The 21,028-nt window shown below is 45.7% G+C and overlaps 1 protein-coding gene across 1 annotated transcript in view; it reads right to left on the reverse strand.

The window, feature by feature from the left end:
• Positions 1-21,028, reverse strand: part of kirrel3b (kirre like nephrin family adhesion molecule 3b) — a gene marked incomplete at its 3' end in the record, with an annotated part of 258,801 nt that overhangs the window by 163,024 nt on the left and 74,749 nt on the right. The gene's annotated exons all lie outside the window — the stretch shown is intronic.

The following is a 21,028-nucleotide window of genomic DNA, read 5'->3' on the forward strand; positions in this document are numbered from 1 at the left end:
CAAATGGACAAATGAACACTGAGGATTCTAATGTGTATCTTGGTGATAACAAGCCGTTAATAAAATAGGCTTTTGCGATTTAAAATAGGATAAGATCCTATTGGAGAAAAGTAACAGAGATAGAGGGATGTATGTGCAAGCCTGCAGTGCTTTTGAATCACTTCATGTACTTTACCTTAGCGCATGCGCACGCACGCACGCATGCGCGCACACGCACACATAAACACACACACACACACACACACACACACACACACACACACACACACACACACACACACACACAGTTCAGTGATTGTTGTATTCAGCCGAAGCCCTCCAGAACGTGTAATTTGGATGCTGGCTGTGTAATGTGTGCTTTCAATTTGTTTATGCTCCGTTCACACCCGCGTCTCGCCGGGCCTGGCTGCCCCCGTGACAATTAACCCTGCCGACGCCGAGCGTGTGACGAGATCTAGGCCTGACGGTCGGACGGACGCTCCCCGCACATACCCCACTGTGATGCATTGATTTTTGGGAGGTTAGTGCGGGCGGGCGGGGCGCGCTGGCCATGGATCTCACATCAAACTAATGAGGCGCGGCGTGACAGCCTTTGCTCGGTGGTGTTGGGGTAAGTGCAGGACCCCGGCTCGTTGCATGTTCCTTTCAAGTGAAAGCAACACATGCTCGCTGTCAGTCTCCCCCTCAATACACACGCCGCTTCTGTGCACGTCTCCATTAGAGACTTGTTATGGACAGGTGGGTAGGTGTGTGCGTGTGCGTGAGTGAGTGTATTTGGGGGGTGGGGGGGGGGGGGGGGGGTCAGACTTCTCTGAAGTTGACTGATTAGCACTCAATGTTTCTCTTTGAGTAACAAGCAGTTCTAGGGGGGTCATGGGGGGCGTTTGAGAGGATATGTTTTGGATGCAGGCATTACCTAATTGTAAACAGGGTCGTATACTAGACTATTTGACTATTTTCCACAAATGGGTCTTGAAAAATGGGGATCGTCTTATAATCAGAGTCATCTTAAATTCGGCACAATATGGTAATTGTGCTTTGGTGGGAGATTTGTAGTGGTGGGAATTATGGTTTGTTTCAGTGATTCGAGTCATTTCGTTCCTGTTCAGTTACACTCTCAGAGTTACAGAACAGAAGGGTTTCAAACTATCATTTAGCTGGGGACCAATTTGAGAACCACTGGTTTAGTCCAATGAAAACAGAGAACGTCTCTCTTCAACCAGTCAAAATGTTGCACTTTGCAACTGACTGGACTGACTGGACATCGCGTCACGAGGCTTTCCACACAGAGGAAAGTGAACGACCTGTTCCCGACCCGAACGAATCATATCGAACGAATCGCTCGCTAACGATGTTTATGGTGGGGCTGAGAAGGGAATGGATGAAACAGCATAGTTTGTTGAAATTCAATTGGCATTCCTCTTGAAGCAGTCCTTTAACACGTGATACGCAACATTTACAGAATCCGACCAGTCCTTTCCATGCACCCCCTAGCCTTCATAAAGTTATTAATGCACTCATTTCATCCCGTTTGGACTATACTGTAATGCCCTCTATTCATACAGTACTGTAGCGGTGTGAATAACAACATATTGGTTTGCTCAGCGTTGTGCCTCACCCCCAGTCCTATTAAGGCCAGGTATTGAGCTATGAGGCTGACTAATCTGGCTGACAAAACAAGACATTTTCCGCCCTGAAACTGGGAGGTCAGGGTTCGATCCCTGGCCGGGTCATACCAAAGACCAATGCCTCCCTGCTTGGCACTCAGCATCAATGGGTTGGATTGGGGGGGTCAAATCAATATATACAAATGATTCCCGAGCTCAGCACGGCTGCATCTCACCGCTCCTTGGCTGCGCCTCACCGCTCCAAGAGATGGGTCAAATGCGGAAAACTAATTTCATTTTATATAACATTTTTGTTTTAGAATTTGCTGTGTGTCCTTCTGCCATTATCACACTTGTACTGAAGAGATGTGAGTGGGGCTGAGAAGGGCATACTTACTTACTTACTACTTAATTCAATTAGCATTCCTCTTGAAGCAGTCCTTTAACACGTGATACGCAACATTTACAGAATCCGACCAGTCCTTTCCATGCACCCCCTACTAGCCTTCATAAAGTTATTAATGCACTCATTTCATCCCGTTTGGACTATACAGTAATGCCCTCTATTCAACACTCAGCCAAGGATCCACACACCGCTACACACCGACAGTTGTAAAGGAAGGAGAGGTCGCACATTTCGGCAAACAATATGCCTTCCTCAGGGTATTCATAGCATTGTTTGCCGAAACGTTATAGTCTTTCAATACAAACGTTTGTTTTGCATTGTGACTACGAGCTGTGCGACCTCTTTCCTTTACAGATAATGCACAGTATCCACAGAGTCTCAAAGTGCTTTATTGAGTGGCAACACAACAGTGGATATGAAATTGCAGTACCTTGATACTTTCTAAAGAACATTATCCCCATTTTATACTGTATACTGTGTACGGTATAGCCTAAATGTCTTCAATGTTCTTGCTTATTGTTCTGCACCTTTATTATGTTCTTTGTTTGCTGCTGTTCCTGCTTTAGGTATAGGCAGAGAAACCTTGACGTTCCAACATGATGGAAGCATTATACGAGACACATTAAACCATCCACACACTCTTGCACGTACACATGCACACGCGCGCATGTGCACACACACACACACGCACGCACGCACGCACGCACGCACGCACGCACGCACGCACGCACGCACGCACGCACGCACACACACACACACTACAGAGTCTGGTGTCATATCGTATCCAATCAGCGACACTATAGCATTGACACTTCTACCAGGAGGATAAAGTAATCCGTTCTAATACCTGAATCTAATTAGCTCTGAAATCTGAGGTTAATTAAGGAAAAGGGGGTTAAATTAAGTGATTGGGATTAAAACCGCCACCCCCCCATTTTTGACTCCCTTGGTATCCTCCTAGTATTTTGGCCACACTTTGGTCTCTTTAAAAGGTGGAAGAAGTCGCCTGCAGCTACGACTGGCCTGCTTGCATGCATACATCCTGTTATATTTCCACAACTACAGTAGCTCTCATTTTGAGCGGACTCACGTGTGTGTGTGTGTGTGTGTGTGTGTGTGTGTGTGTGTGTGTGTGTGAAAGCGAGAGATAAGTGTCTACAAGCATGTGTGCCATGTTCATCGCTCATAAAGGTCATCACTGTGGCCAGTGATTAATATAGTCATCCCCGACAGTGTGTGCGCGAGTGTGTGCTTGAACCATGCTAATGAATGGCACAGCACTGACCAGAATTAGAACACCTGTCACACACTCCATCTGACAGACTAACGGTGCAAGACAATTACCATCGGGTTCCTTACAGGCGGACAGAGGCTAACCTTTCCCTCAAAAAAGGGAGACGAGAGCGCTAATGAATGCTTAATTGACACGTCAACTAAGGCCCATCATAAATCCGACATAGTGTTCCGACGACTCACTACAAATGAGCACTTTTGTCTCACCCTAATCGTATCTGCTTTCATCGCCAAGGACATGGAACTGTCAGCCACATCACTATTATGGCGCTTTGTGTTTCCCGCGGCAATATCATCCCATGTGACATACAGTACTGTAGCGGTGTGAATAACAACATATTGGTTTGCTCAGCGTTGTGCCTCACCCCCAGTCCTATTAAGGCCAGGTATTGAGCTATGAGGCTGACTAATCTGGCTGACAAAACAAGACATTTTCCGCCCTGAAACTGGGAGGTCAGGGTTCGATCCCTGGCCGGGTCATACCAAAGACCAATGCCTCCCTGCTTGGCACTCAGCATCAATGGGTTGGATTGGGGGGGTCAAATCAATATAAACAAATGATTCCAGAGCTCAGCACGGCTGCATCTCACCGCTCCTTGGCTGCGGCTCACCGCTCCAAGAGATGGGTCAAATGCACGGAACGGATGTCACAACCAGAGATGTGAGAAGGGCATACTTACTTACTGTATGAAACAGACAGTATTGTCCTGACTGTCTCCTGTATGGATTGGCAAGCTCAGAACCTTCATACTTTCTAAAGCACAAGGTTCCAGTTTTATTCATTCTTTCTCTGCACAGTAAATGCAATGTTTGTTCTTTGTCCTCAAATCTATGTTCTTTGTAGTTCCGGCTTTAGATAGGCAGAGAAAACCTTGTTCCAACATGATGGAACCATTACGAGACACATTTCTACATCCACCCACGCTCGCCCCTTCACCTTGCAACAGCACTAGTCCCGGCCCACCCCAACATTCTGTTAGTCAAAAGAAGTAATAATCATCAAAGCCTTCAAGGCAGCGTAACAAGCCAACAGTGGGCCCCGATGCGGGCCCCAAAGCAACTGTGTTGGCTGCGTCACAGTATAGTCACACCTCTGCTTCACATTCACATTTACCTGAGTTTCCCTTATGGCCTCAGAACATCCCATCTCTATCTACCTAACCTCTCACTCACTCTATCACACACGCACAGATCTATCAAAATGAAGAGCCTGCCATGTTTCATTTACAAGATGTTGTCTCTCTAGCTGCAAATGAACTATACGTGTGGGTGGCAGAAGAGGCAGCTAGCAGATTGCTGGCCACGTAGTCCATTGCTTTTACAGGACAAAGGTGACAGTGATACCTCCCCACCATCACAAGGAATCTTGTCACTGTTGCCTGTGCTTGTGGCACCGGTCGCTGCCTTTCAACCCTGGTTAGCGTCGGCACACAAAGAGATGCCGAGGACTGCTAACTAATGGCATTCATTATAGCATAGGGAATGATGAGCAGCTCTCCACTCACCTTGTCAAGAGTGTGCTTTAACCCCATTGAGAACTGAGACCAGATTCTAGAAATGTATTCTAAATCATGACAGTTTTCTACTATTTCATGTCAAGAAGCCCCAGAATTCTAATTAATTGGCCGCCAACCCCCATCTGAAAATATGTTGTTCCAGGTACCCCACAGAACCAAAGATATGAGTTAAAAGCATTTGCTGTGAAAGAATATATTCAAATATTTGCACACTTTAAAAATAGCGGATCTACAAGCTCATAGCGCTGCACCGAGTGCTGCACTATGAGCTTGTAGATCTGCTATTTTTCAACAGCTAAAGTGTTAAAGTGGTTAAAAGCTATAAAGCTGACACAGATGCGTTCCAGGTTTGAATGCTTTAATGAGCTATAGTTCACCTGTGTAAACACCTTCAAACGACCAGTGTTTTCTCTCGCCGTATGACTATTTCTACCTCCATAATGGGCACTCTCACATCTTCTCATCTTACTGTTGTTTTTCACAAACAGCAGTCTCCTGAGTCAATAAGGATGTGACTTCAACTTCACATGCATTGCCATTCACATTCCTCCCTAGGAGGAGATACTGTATAGGCCTACATGCGGCTATGCATTCATGTCACTACTGTAGCTAATAATAAGTAGAAAGGTGCAAAGCTAAAACAAACTATAATAAGCAGGCTGTGGATACGGACCAGCACAGCAACTATACCATTGGATGCACAACACCTTTCTGCAGCCCTTTGAGGAGGCGTTGACTTATCTCTCTCTCTCGCTGTCTCAATCCACTCCACTCAGAGCAATTGGGTCCTCTCATTACCAGGCAGGAGAGCTGCCTTTATCAAAACTTAAGGACTGCCCTCACTGGAATGTCTCTACACATGGTGTTGATACAACGATATAACCATGCTGAACCACCTCTCTCTCTCTCTCTCTCTCTCTCTCTCTCTCTGCCAGTACGCCAGGAACCAGTGAATGGCCCAAGGCGGGTCATTTGTAACCGCTACCTCTCTCCCCCTTCCTTTATCCCACTCCCTACTTGTCCAGCCTGCGGGCCATCTTGTCATCAACTGCGCATAGCACAGGTGACAAATTGATTAATGGCATCAGAGGCCAGGGCTGATAGACGCTAGAGGGACAACGCAACAGCGACGGAGAACCTCCCTCTCTCTTGAAGGCCTGCCTGTTCCCCCTGAATCAACTCTCACCTCCATGCAAGTAAAGCATGGTGCTTTGAAAGGTGGATAGCTGTGTGTGTGTGTGTGTGTGTGTGTGTGTGGGGGGGGGGGGGTCAGATTAATAGGCATGCATTCAGACTGCCTTCCTCTGCCCACCTCATCAAGCCCCTTGAGGCAGACCTGGAGTGCTGAGAGCAGGCTTGGCAGCTCCATTCCACCAGGGTGAGTCATTACTGCCATCCCATGTGTTCTGTACGGATAGGACAATGGGACATTTGCCCTGGGTATCATGCACAGATGTGGCGGATGTGTGCCAAATGGGACACATGAGCCTCAATGCATGCGCACTTTGGCTTGTACCTGCAGACTGGGCAAAAGTGACTGCATATGCATGCATATTCATGACTTTCTGTCATTTATGCGTATGGCAGATACAGTATGCATTGCATTGCATTGCATTGACTAAAGTTCCCAATTAATTTAGCAAAATGCATGGTTACTTCATCTGTAATGCATGGTTACTTAATCTGTTTCAATGCAGAGTCAGTTAATTTGTTCGTGAAACAATTTCCCTGCAGGCTATCTAAATAATTAGATTTGACTGGAGGGCACAGTATGTATATCGCAGTCTGAGAAAGTATCTGGCTCTGTACAAATTATCACAATCACACAGAACTTTTTGTGCTCTGTTGGCGTTCAGGAGCAATATTATTGCAAAGCCTGACCTTTACATGTGACCTAGCTAAATTGAGCATGTGTGCCTGACGTAGACATGCGCAGAGCAAGTTCAGTCAGGGAACCTCAGTGCAGTTGCTGCCGGGCCGTTAATTGGGCCGCCTCAGCATCACGCTCTCATTCACATGATTCACACATGATCACACACTCACTCCATCTTCATACCGGCTACTTTAACCGGAGGTTTGCATTCCTACTCCTGCTTCCTTCCTTGCTTGCTGCTGCTGTATCGGCGTGCTGCTGTATTCAAACCTGCTGCTCACCCACCTCCACCCCAGCTACCACCTGTCGTTTTGGATCTGATGTTTAGGTACGGGGGATTCAGAGTCCCTATGATCTGAGTACCTAAAAAGCAGATCCAATACATCGCCAAACCATAATAAATATATTGCTCATCTTATATTCAATAAATACATATTCCATCCATTCTTGAGTTGTCCTGACTGAATTGAGAAATACCAAGAATTACCCGTGGTGTTTAGTTGAATGTTGTGTATGCCCGAGCTAGCGTTCAAGTGGCCGCGCGAGGGGGAGCTATAACTCCCCCGACTGATCTGTGGGACCAAAGAAAGAGATTACCAGAGTAATCGGGTGCCAGAGGTTCAGCCTATGAGAATGAATGGATTACATGGAAGCAATTCCAAGCTCAATAACCGACCGAGGCTATCCCGGAGCCATAAGACAGGCAGATTCTGATCTCATACTGTTGCCTAGACTGTACATCCTCCTGCCTTCTGCTGCAGTCTTTAAGCCCAGTGGCGAGAATCGCAGTCTGTAGAGACACACTGGTGCAGTATAACATTAACAATATAATTTTTATATAGGTAATGAGTATTTTTTTCTTCCCTATATTAATGAGCACTTTGTGCACATTCATTTTAGACTTTAGATGTAGAAATGTTCCATGCTGTTCACAGCGGAGTAACAGCAGAGACAAAAATGTGCTATGTTATATTACATTAACACAATTCATGCCAACCTCGAGATATCTCGAGAAAAGCCTTTAATCAAGGTGTTTATAATGAATGAAATTATAGATCATCTGCTATGTTTGGACAGCTGAAGTGTAGAATAGGGATCCTGCCCTTCTCACGGGCCGCAGTTTAAGGTGTTCTTGCATACAAACTGCTGTCAAGGTCATGAGTTCACGTGGATGTTCTGCATGTCCACAGCTACACATAATGCACTCTTTGGGACATTGTTTTTGGAATATCACTGTATTTATTGCAGTCACTGTGAATGCTGCAACAAGCCAATACCATCTCAGCCCCACATGCACATTGTGCATACATTATATTTAAAAATAGATGCAGTGGCACACACACGCACGCCCACACACTGTGTGTGCGTGCGTGTGTTGTGGCTAATCAGCTCTGCGTGACATCTGTATCAGCAGGTCACATCCAGTACACACAAATGTGCACTTACAAACATGTGCGTGCGCACACACACATGCACGCATGCACGCAAACACACTTAAAGATGGACAGGATCAGGGTGCTACTGGTGAGCTGATGAAGGCAAATACTGTATACACAACAGTGTATGTATATATATGTATATGTATATATATATATATATATATAGTGCGTGCATACATACGAGTGATGGTAATATCTATCTATATCTTGCAGTACAGAACACGCGTACTGTAGTGTCATCTCATTAAGGAGCACGCATGCAGCCTTTTCCCCCACATTGCTCTTCCGTGTGACCGCCACGCTCATTAGGGGAGCATAATGTAAAATTACTTATTGACTCGGACCAACAGGGATGGTTATTTACAACCTCAGTGGCTGATATTCCCTTTAGGCCCTGCAACAGCGGTCTGACAGGTTTATGCTTCAGATCAGCCAGTGCCGGGTTATTGCATCCAAAAAGACACCATTTGTTACCCTTTGATGGTGTTACCGTTTGTATAATGTTGTACAACTTCACAGCCCAGTATACTGTAGCAGTGACCGGGGACGTGCATGCAGAGAGTGTTGCCGATGCAGGGGCTGAAATTCCATAAAAGGGCACTTTTGGAGTAAAATAGCGGATCTGGTATTTAAGTATCTGGTATTTAAGTATCAAAAGTATTAAAGACTTTTTCATGGTACAAAGAAACAAAACAGCCAGACATGTTGTCTACTTCTCTTTACTTTCAGAATAATGGCTCTTCCGAGTGCCTTTTCAGTGGCTGCTGTCCATTACACCAAAGAAAGAATTCTCCTTCTAATCCATAAAGGGGAAAATACGAACATGTAAGGCTTACATGTTCGTATTAAGGAAAGGTATTTTTTTCTTACATTGTAAGCACTTCACCATGCTAGGCTGCCTCCAATACTATTCTCACAAAGCCACTCACAGGGCCACTCCATTCATGTTTTGCACATGAGGGCTTGTTTGTGTGAGCCTCGACAGAGCAGGGCGGTAGAGAGCTGTCTTTTGGGGGTTGACCTAAAAACATAAACCCAAAATGGTATGCCTCCCACTCCCAGGCTAGTGATGAAGTTAGTTGGCCAGCTGGCTTAACGACAACTAACAATCACATAGCAATCGTCCCTCCTGGCTATGGGATGTAATCTATGCTAATATATATATATTAATGTATATATTAACTGCATGACTCTTTGCATGTGATATTGGGGCTGGTGCTACTTGGAATGTTGGTTGCACCCTGTTGAGCATGATTTTGAATCGGTCACGTTAAAAATGATCAGATGTCCACAAGGATGATGATCAAAGTGAGTTCATGCAGAGAGACACCCTGTGTCGACCGTGTTGGACAGGCATCTATGATGATGTATGTGCAACTCTAGGCCTATATGTACTGTAACTATATATTCACTCATTATTTGAAACCATGGAGTGCGATCATTTCAGGAAAATGTGGATAATTGAAAGCAGTGGAAAAGTACCATACATCTTCTGGAAGAGAAAGGAAATTATTTGGTGGGAAAGAAGTTGAAATGTGCGTGACAGGGGTTTACATTATACAAACACCCAAGGCTTATTCCTTCTGGATTTAAACCCATTAGAGAAAGAAAATGTCTGCCGTTTGTGCGTTCAAATAGAACACAGAATTCACCTAGGCCCTCATCCAAACCGCTCAAAACATGAAAAGGAGATATGAAAGGCTCTACTTTTTTATTTATATATATTTTTAATAAATGCATGCATACAGTATTACACTCCATGCCTTGTCAAATGGTCCTTTGGTATACCCTTTGTGAATGTTTTATGAAAGAGGAGTATTCTGCAGAAAGACAAGTGACTTGGTGGTGCTAATGAAATATCGGTTTCTGTGAATATATACAGTACCGCAACAGACTCATTCAAACGTGACTAGAGTACTGAATGCCGTTTTAGAAAGGGGGTATACCTACAAGGAAGTGGGAATACTTTTAAACTTCTCTCCAAAGTCGATATTTGAGTCCTCAAACATATCTCTTTTGGCATTAAAAAGTACCTGATGTCCTTCGGTCAGCTTAGCTGGTAGCTGCCCAGACGCTATGGCCCAGAAACCATGAAGTGACATGCCTGCCGTTCACAGCTCCACTAGTATACACCTTTTCCCCCTCATTCTTTCTTTAATTATTGACCATTTGACAAGTTTCAACCAGCCTACACAGACTCAACCTTCACACCTGGTCCGTGGTGCCATGCGGAGTGTACTGTACCTGCCACCACCTCTGTGAGTGAGACCAGCATTAGCCAGACATTAACCCAGCCCTCGCTCCCTTAATCCCTGGGCAGGGTGGAGGAGGAGGCACGGTGCAGCCAACTGTTGGGCATCTGGTCTGGCTGGGAGCAGCTGCAGAAATATCCTGACACAAAGTGAGAGTCAAAAAAGCTAAACCTTGCATGCACGCAGGCAGGAAGGCAGGCAGGCAGGCAGGCAGGCAGGCAGGCAGGCACACATGAACGGACACACAACCCTCCCCATCTTCTTAATGCTTGCATGTACAGTATGCTTATGAGGAGACTGAGAGGTATAGTTGAACCCTGACAACCAGTGGACAAAACCTACAGTAGCATTTACCTCTGCAGCTGGGGGTTCACCACCAGCTACAATTACAACCATTAGTATGCTTAATTAACAGATTCACTGGCAGCTCATGCAAACCGAGCCACAGCTCTTTATCTCTCTGTCTCTCTCTCTCTCTCTCTCTCTCTCTCTCTCTCTCTCTCTTGTCTGTTACTAAACCACCAGGCTTCCAGAGCACCTACTCCCACGCCACCACTTAGCAAGGGGAGTAATTTGTTGGAAAAATCACGCATGATGAACGTTTGTGAGGTCACCCTGGGACTCATTTGGTGCACAAAAGACTGGCAGGCAGTTGATGACACACAGTCAGAAAGAAAGGGCAAGTGTGTCAACCAAATATCTGTGTGAGAAAATGCAATCAAATAAATTGTCCTTTCCTTCCTATGGTTGCTCGCCTGCTGGTGGCGAGGGACGAACGTTAGCAGTGCATGTCAGCTCTGTCATGCCTTGTGGTGCCTGGTAGTGCCAATTATATCCTCATTCACAGAACACCTCTCCATGGCATGTCGTCCACCGAGCTCGGCGCTCCAGGATCAGGCTGTCAGGAGACGTGGTGTTTTCAGTTTATTTCTTGTCACATACGGAATAAACACGGTTCAAGTAGAAGCAGAGCAGCTAATTTAGAATCAGACTGTTTTATGTAACCGTGCACTTCCCCTAATGAAGCCAAGAAGGTTGTGTTGTTGCAGGTAGCAATAGTTGTTTTGTTGTGGTCACAGATGCCGGCCAGGCACCGAGATAATGGCTTTTTAATGAACTCGGACGGACTCATTTGCACAGTGAGAATACAGAGGTGAGAAGAAGGTAATACAGTAGTTTCAATTACCGGCCCCTCAACCGCCACCCACAAAATTTTTGTTTGTGATGAAAACACAAACAAAATAGTTTCACCATTCATGTTTTTACATTTAGTTACAACAATGTAAAATCAGTGCTTATTAAGCATTATTTCCTAACAATTATATTCTAAATACACCGGCCTCTACAGTAGATGTATGTAAATGGTAAATGGTGCATTTATATAGCGCCTTTATCCAAGGCGCTTTACATAGATTGTGCATTACATTCACCCATTCATACACCGATTGCGGCGGAAGCCATGCAAGGTACCAACCAGCACATCGGGAGCAATTTGGGGTTCAGTGTCTTGCCCAAGGACACTTCGACATGTAGACAGGAGGAGCCGGGATTCGAACCGCCGACCCATGGATCATTGGACGACCTGCTCTACCTCCTGAGCCACAGTCGCCCCTATATGTCTATATGATGGTCTGTTTTCTAATGAATACATCATTAAAATATTGTCTTAACATAGTATTTTTGTTGTTGGTGGAGAAGGAAGGCAGATTTTACGCAAATGTTCTGGTTTTATTAATAGACACCAATAGACACTAGACAGGGAGAAAGAAGGTCTTTGACGACATGACAAATTTGTGTCATCAAATTGAACATCCCAGAGTGAAGAACAGCATTATGCTTTGTTTGGACAAGAGTGTGCAAGAAGCCACTAATGAAAACCACAGTGTGATGGGTCAGCTTTGACAAAAGCAACAGAGATAGTTTGATTAATATGTGTAATCACTGCAGTGCATACTAGATAAAATACAAGAAAACCCATTGAGAGCTTAGGAAGTGTTATGACTATAACCTCTCACAGGGGAAATTATGCCATGGGAGCTTGCATGGGAGGAGGGCGGAAGAGGGAACGCGAACCATTGCTGGACTACATACTGTACTATACAGCAAACTACAAGGGAATATAGGAACACAATCCTGTTTTTTCTCCTGCTATTGAAGGGATGAAAAAAACAATTAGATGTGGGCACTGCAGGCACGCAGACCTCTGGAGAGGACGGCTCTCTGTTAAAAATGTATCCTGGTTGCTCAGCTTATTACGATGTCATCTATGCAAGCTCTGCAGGTTCACAGTAAATTACCCTTGTGGCGCACACACGCACACGCATGCACGTGCACACACAGGCGCATGGTCATGTCGATCCACCCTGTCACTGCTTTTTGCACTCGATGGCTCTTTAGTGGCATTGGTGCAGCCTAGAATGCTTTATAAACATATTGTGCTTTTTTCAACTAATTATGCTAGAGGGAGGGTGGGGGGGCACTCATGGTGGGGCTTTCTAGCAACCACTAACCACCCCACTGCCCACAACTCTCTCTCTCTCTCTGTCTGTCTCTTGGTGTTCTCAGATACATAAAACCTGCTTGCTTGGCAACATTTCAGAGATGAAAGTCCCTTTTTCAGTGCAGTGTGGTTAGAGGTCCTCTGAGGCTAGTGTCCTTTTTTCTTTCTTATTTTCTTTCTTACTTTTTTTCCCTACATTTCAAAGCAATGCTGCAGAACGCAGCATGCGGGAGCGGTGTGTGTCATTATTTGCTTTCATCCATGAATTTATTTTTATTTCGGCTCTACATACAGCAGGCTATGCAAATGTTTACTTTAACTTTACTGTGTACATGACATTCATCTGCGTGACCCATTCGTATTATTAATGTGACACGTTATGTACCAGAAAGCTAAGAAGATTTAATCGTATTATATGTTCCAGGCGGAGGAGGTATAGCATAATGTTAATGCAATTGTATTAGTTGTTGATTGGCTTGCTCATTTCTCCTTCACCCCCTGCCATCTATCCACACACGACACAACACACACGCCGTCTGCCTCCTCAGAGCAGCTGACCCCGAGGCCCACAGAGCTGGCACGGGCTCTGGGGAGAGGGATAATAGAATTTCACCAGCGCTCCTTCCTGTTAATTACAACAGACCCTGACTCTAAACAAATATTTATGCACACCAGCTCCAATAATCTGCACGCACCGCATACACACGCACAGCCATGCCGTCGTAGACCCGCTGGCTAACACAACAGCCTGACGCACAGCTAGTGAACGACACCAGGGCATGATGATGATGACAACAGTGTAGCCTGTGTTGCCCATCGAGTTACAACTTGGCATGGTTTAGAGGTTTCACTCAGTGAATGTACTGTAAACTCTCTGTTTAATATAACCCTGAGTGTAGACATGGGACCTTTTGATTCCCTATAGTAAGTACTGTATGCACACTCCCAGAGATAAATGAACACACTCAGGATTTTACTGTGTAGGGGAGCTCAGGAGAGCTACAGGATTTTATTAACATGTACAAGAGAAAATGAGACCAATACATAGGCTACGTACGTACCCCAGTGCTTCTGGATCAGGGTCCGCTTGGAAATCTGCATTTCTAAGCATGTTTATTCAGTGGATTGTGTTCCGGCTTGGATCGATATGTAGTATACTCTAAGTTCTTATTTATTGGTATCACTTTTGTCATATTATCATTACAAAATCTTCTTTGTTTTGCCAATCATTAGGGGGCGCAATTATTTGCAATAGCCTTGCGGCCCACCAGTGGGCTCCTAGCCCACAGGACGAAAACCAGTTGGCTAGCCAACGTCTGTGCAAAGAAGTGTTGATTTTGTCGACTAATACTGATGAAAAATGTTCGTCGACTACCTTTTTTCACTGACTGAAAGCTATGGTGACTAAAAATAAGACTACATTTCATTGACAATTTCGTCAACAAATAAAAACTAGACTAAAATCTTAGGACGGGACTAGTGGAGAAGAGATTCATTTTACACTTGATTGCATGCTGACAATATTTTCAGCATGTGTAAAATCAGCCATTACGACGGCATCAAGGCCCGCCAAAATACATTTCAGTCGACTAAATCAACTGTAGAATTAGTCGATCTTATGATATTTAGTCGACTAAAACTAGACTAACACTAAAACATTCCAGGTGACTCAAATGTGACTAAAACTAAATGAAAACTATTCAAAAGACTATGAATAAAACTAAAATCTAATTTGGCTGTCAAGATCAACACTGGTGCAAAGTACTTGGGGTACACAGCGTGGGGTATGGCATACACTTTGCCAAACAGGCCTAGATGGGAGCTACAGTATAATGCAATAACTCTGGATGGCCAATTTGGGAAGCATTCGGAGTAGACCACTTGTTTGTTAAACGGATGAGCGCAGATATTTTCTCTTCCTCCCCGACCAAACTCACTCAGCCACTCCAACATGGGAGCAGTACTTTACTTCAGAGTCAAAGGAGTGATTTTGCCAGAGAGGCTAGTAGTAGTAATTCTATTGGTTTTGCAAGAAGAAAAACTGGCTGAGAACGTTTGGGGTTGTCGATGAGGTCACGCCGTGCACCGATCTAAATACACACACAACAGCTTTGTGTGATACCCTATAATAAAGAAAACAGTCAAACAACAGCAGCTTCAATAAAACACGGGCAAGTCCCTGTTACCCCGGGGCTCCTCAGTGGATTCGCGGCACATGCACCAGATGGCTGTTCTGAAACCGTGGCTCTAAAAATGTGCTGGGAATAGAGAGAAGAAAAAGATGAAACGCAACAAAGCTCATGGTATAGATATATTGTACCATGTAGCTTGACGCCCACCCCATTCTCTTCGCAGCGAGAGATGGGGTAATGAATGCGTCACTGATTTCTTTTTCTTTCTTCTTTTTCTCTCTCTCCGAATGAGTGACAAAAGGTCATATCTGCTACCGTCTGTGCTCAGCGAGCAGTGCTGTACTTTCACAGCTGTGGCGGCTGATATTAAGGAGGAATAATCAATGAGGAGGCCGGGGTCTTAACACCGCTCCGCCATGATGAGGCACGGTGATGGTATCGAGGTTTGGTGGGCGTACTTTATGAAGTTTAAAAAACATAATTGTGGGGGCCATCAGAAGCTGCATGAGGGAAAGAGAGGGCACACAATACAAATCCTGTATTGTGTGCTGGATATAGATGGTGGCAAAGCATTGAGAACAAAGGGCATCATTTTCTGGCAAGTTTCTGACAGTGTGCAGGACCCTTCTTTGTTTTTCAAAGATAACCTTTTTAAGTATGCTTCATTGCCCTACGCACCTGTCACTAGCCTTCTGAGGTATCAGCCTTTTGCTAAAAAGCAGTGAGAACAAAATACCACGCTCAGAGCGTTTGTGATATTGAGTGAAAGTTCATCACAGCTCCCACATGGCCGCTGCATGTGACACAAAATCAAGGTCTGAGTCAGGCGGGTCGGGGCAGGTGAGGACCCTTTGACGCTTCGGTGGTTTGGCATTTAGATGTCTGGCAGGCAGCGAGGTGGGCAGAGATCATCGCGACACAGGAAGTTGAATCAGCTCACATGATGTGTCTGGCAACGTTTAGTTTGACAGACTTCCCAGCGAGGATCGGTCAGGATCTGGACCAATTAGTGACGTCTCGATTGGGGCCAGATCAAGTCAAACCAAGACTAGTCAGATCTGGCCCAGAATATCACCTGATTTAAACCAACATAAATTCTGCCCACTAAGACAAGTGGATGAATCAGAGAGACCAGATCAACTTAAACTTAAAGTCATGTCATAACTAGGCAGATCTGGCCCAGAATAAGCTATACTATTAACTGGTGAAGATGTTCTGGAAATTACATGAAGATCATCCCCATATGGGCTGTGATCTGGCATATAGTATTTGGCTCGCTGGGTTGGAATTGACAGAACTCTCTATAGCATGCATAGAGATGCACAAAATGACAGATCCCCCCCCCCCCCCCCCCACACACACACACACACACAGTTGTGCGTGCGTGCGTGCAAATGTGCATTTGTGAGAGTGGGTGTGAGTGTCTGGGTCTCTTTCCATATAGTTAGTAGTTATATTTTGTTTGTGTGTACTGTACAAATGTATGGGGTCACGCATGCCACAGCTGTATTTTCCAGGTGTCTGCCCTGGCTGGCTCCGGGGCCTGGCTGGCTCACAGAGGTCATTGGGGGGGCTGGCCGCAGGACTCTGGGAGGCCAGGGCCGGGGTGCTGGCAGCGGTTGGAGAGTGGCAGCAGATGTGTATTGTCAAGCGATGTGTCTGGTTCATTAACTGCTCTTCCATTTGCACCAAACACAGCTGTTGCCTGGCCCACAGAGCAAAAGGAGAATGTGTGTGTGTGTGTGTGTGTGTGTGCGTGCACACACACACACACACACACACACACACACACACACACACACACACACACACACACACACACACACACACACACACACACACACACACATACACACAGTTCAGAACATATCTGAAGAAGAAGTCTGAACATAGACCTCAAATGACAAATATCCATATGTATTCATATACATTTAAATGTACATGTACAGTTCACTAAGTTGTCACACAGCGTTTACATTCGAAACAAACAGCAAAAACAACCTGTTGAAAAGTTCTACAACAATCTGCTTTGAGTCACCGCCCACGGAACAGTGCTGCATGCGGCTGGATTTCACGTGAACGTGTGTGTGTGCGTGCGTTCGTGCGTGCGTGCTGTGTTTGTGTTTGACTGGAATTGAATCGGTATATGGGTGGCTTTGAACACAAGAGTCCCAGATGTCACTGCAGCAGAGAGATTTGTTTCCCCCCCTTCTCCTTTATGATTTTTCCCCCTGTCCTTATTGTTGGAGGAAGGTGAGATGCTGGGGCTCCAGACGCTCTCCTCGGGCCTCTCCTCCAGTGTGCTGCCCTGCCACATCAATGCCTGCCCCCTCCCTATACGCAGCAGCAGCTAGGCTAGAGCCTGTCTGAGATGCACTGCCTCTGGTACAAACAGGCTTCCTCATTACAGCCAGGCCCCAGGTGGCTCAGAATACGGAGTGGACGGACGGGATGGGGGCCACCACATTTTGTCCTGGTGGACTTCATCACTGCACACTGTATAGTATACTGTACTTACAGTATATACAGTAATAAAAACCCCAGCGTTTTGCCACAGAGGATTTCATACTGTACGTCACATGGTTCTCACACTTTTCAGGCCGCGTCCGCCCCCCAGAATAATCATTTTTGAACCGGACCTCTGTTGAAGCGTTACAATTAGTTTAAATATCGTGAACATAGCAGATCTATGTTCACGTACATGCAGATTGGCTATGTTCACAATTTATCCCTGTTTCTTACATATTATTTTGCAATTTTGCCAATGATTTATTTTGCCTTTTAGAGGTATATTAAAAAGTATTGAATTGTCACTTGGCCCTTGAGTTGTGCAGGTATCATGTATACACTTATACAGCATGTTGGTTTGTTTACTGTTGAGTGAGAAAACAATGTAGCACATTAAGCAATAATCATCTGGGGACCCCCCAAAAAATAAAAAAATGTAGGGACCCCCCCATGGGGGAGAACACACACACACACACACACACACACACACACACACACACACACACACACACACGGGAGACAGTGATGGCTCTGCACTTGGCTGAGCAGCGTGCCTCCCTACCTACTGAGCCATCTGGATTGACTGTGAGGATGCAGTTTAGTGGAACCGTTAAGCTTGCTCTCCTTACGTATCTCTGTCAACATGTTTGTCTTTTGGCTAGACGGAGAGAAGCAGACATAATGGGACACATGTCTCTGCCGCATGCTGCGGATAATATGTAAAAAAGGAAAATAACGGGAACAAAACAAACATTTTGTAACGTGTGCACTGCAATGCAATGCAAAGAAACCAACACTTGCCCACACACCCACCCACGTGCACACACTGCATGCAGCAGTGGCTCAGGGGTAGAGGTTCCCATTTCGATCCCGGGCTCCCTTAGTGTTGAAGTGTCCTTGAGCAAGACACTGACTGACCCCTAATTGCTCCCGATGTGCAGGTTGGTGCCTCGCATGGTTTCCTTCCTCCGCCATCGGTGTACTAGTGTGTGAATTGCACATTTTTATGTAAAGCGCTTTGGATAAAATTGCTATATAAACGCACCATTTACCGTAGAGTTGGTTTACTTTACACCATCTGGTGTATCTCTGAGACGGTGCGGTGCAGGGATATACCGTTGTAAAGTGATCTCCAGGGGGGCCGGCCGGCTGCCCCGGTATGTAGCCTCATTTAATAACAAATGGCTCACCTGCTCAATATAAATGCACAAAAAAAAAGATCCTGTATGTCCCATATGTGCTCTTTCTGTGCTGCATCTGCGCTCTTGTCTTGGCCCCCTCCATCCCTCCCTTCATTCTATCCCTCACCACCCTCCAATTGTATCCCCACACAACCTCTGTAGCTATCCCGTCCTTTCTCTATAGGCCCTACTGTCAAATGTAGGCTAAAGCAACATCTCAGACGCAGGCAGCACACGCACGCACGCACGCACGCACGCACACAATCTGATGTACCTCTTTTCCCCTTCCTGTTTGCTCTCTATCTCTCTCTCTCTCTCTCCAAAAGCAAACATTTTGTGCACACGCTTTCACAAAGTGGGCCTTTAACTTGCCTCCGCCCATCTCCCAATTTGCCCTCAGCCCTTAATGTGCAGAAAAATGGCTTGTCTTTTTTTTCTTTTTCCTGATTGCATTTGATAACAATTTTGTCAAGGGTCCTCTGGCAGCCGGCGCAGGAGCGGTCTCACCAGCAGCTGTGGCTAATTAGCCACCGTCGCTAGCTCTTTTGGCTCACCCCGCTATACCACATCCCACGGTCTGGTTCTAAGTATAAATTATTGGATTGTCAAGATAAACGAGGGCTGGCAAATCACTGAGCAAGAGAGATGGAGAGAGATGAGAAGAGAACTGCGGCGCTAGACACAAGAGCGAGGACAAGGTTTGCTGGGAAATTGCTCCAGTCCCCTGATTCTCACCGTTTTCCCACAGCTCTGTCCTTGGCCCCGTGACAAAGAAAGAAGCCTTGCACATTCCCGGCAACTCTTTCAATTACGACGGTTCAATTCCGTATCGACTGTGTTCAAATGGACTCAATTTTCCCTCACTCCTGCCTCAGTGCAGCCTGTGGCCCTGTGCCTATAGCCTCTGCAGATAAGCCCGCCCACTCAAAAAATAAGTTGTTAACCCATTCTGACCGGGCACCCATTTTGGTGTCAGCATCAATGTCATGCTTTAGCTATTTAAAAATAGCAGATCTACAAGCTCATATCGCGCCACCGAGTGGCGCGATACGAGCTTGTAGGTCTGCTATTTTTTTAAAATCGAAGAGCGACTGACATTTTTAGAATCTGATCTCAGGTCAGAATGGGTCCATCAGACCAGTGTGTGTCCGGCGGAAACCTCGTATGAATCTGATCTCAGGTCAGAATTGGTTAATGTGAGTCGCAGCCGCAGCGCTCTCTCCAAGGTGACCTTCAGTTAAAAGTTTACAAAACAAGCTTTGCAGCCCAAAGGACACGCAGGCCAACAGTTTTATTTATAAGCCATAAATAATATATGGGGTCTATAGGATCAGGACATTGATATACTGTAGTGTAACTAAAATGCCATACGCTGGATATATCTCTACACCGCAGAGCGAACATGAAACAACACGGCCCGTGACAGCCCTATAAGAAATATACCGTGCGCTGCCAACAAGGTGCTTGTAGTGGCTGACTGTATAAAGGAAAGAATTTTTAAGAAGTGCAGGTGAATTACTGTGATGAAAAAAAGGTTGATGGACACACTAGGCAAACAGGGAGTGCACCGTAAAGTCCTCAGACCTGTTGAAGGGTCGCTGGGTTCCACTTGTAAACCTCTCGGGTTACAAATGTACACTCGGGATTTGACAGCGTGTAGCGAGCGGGAACGCCAGTCAAGGACGAGTGCAGAGTGATAACTGTAAACAACGTTGTGCTCCCCTCCCTTCCCATATATCCCCCCAATTAGTGTATCGCGTCCTCTGCTAAGGTTACGTACTGGACGATGACCGATGACCCCCCCCCATCGGGGGGGGGGGGGGGTTATGTTAATGGGGTTTCTCCAGGGTCACGCAGGCATGGGGGAGAGCGTGGTGGTGCATGTATAGGTGGGAGTATAGGTGGGAGTATAGGGGTCTCTATGGGATTTGTGTTACGTCATGAGGATGTCTGGGGAGGAGCGCTGTAGTCGCTGGCAGTTTGTTGTATCCTTCATTGTTGCTATACCAGTGGTCCGGGAACCTCCAGGGTTCCAGACGGTCCCCTGCAGCTAAATGATGGAAAGTTGTTAACCAAATGGACCCTTTAGAGATATTTAACTCTTTGAGTACAATAAAAACGAAATGGACCCGGAAATTGTGGAAAAACTAAAAGTATCCCTTAGTTTTGGGTCTGCGGGGGTAATTCTCATCAAATGGTGATCCGTGGCTCAAATACAGAGTAAATATTGGGCCTTGACATGAAAACGGTTGAAACCCACTGTGCTGTACTATACAGATCTCTCCGCTGTAGCTGTGCTTGCATACCTCAGGGCCTCTAA

The sequence above is a fragment of the Protomyctophum parallelum genome, assembly GCF_964188405.1.
Source record: "Protomyctophum parallelum genome assembly, chromosome: 9".
NCBI lineage: Eukaryota > Metazoa > Chordata > Actinopteri > Myctophiformes > Myctophidae > Protomyctophum > Protomyctophum parallelum.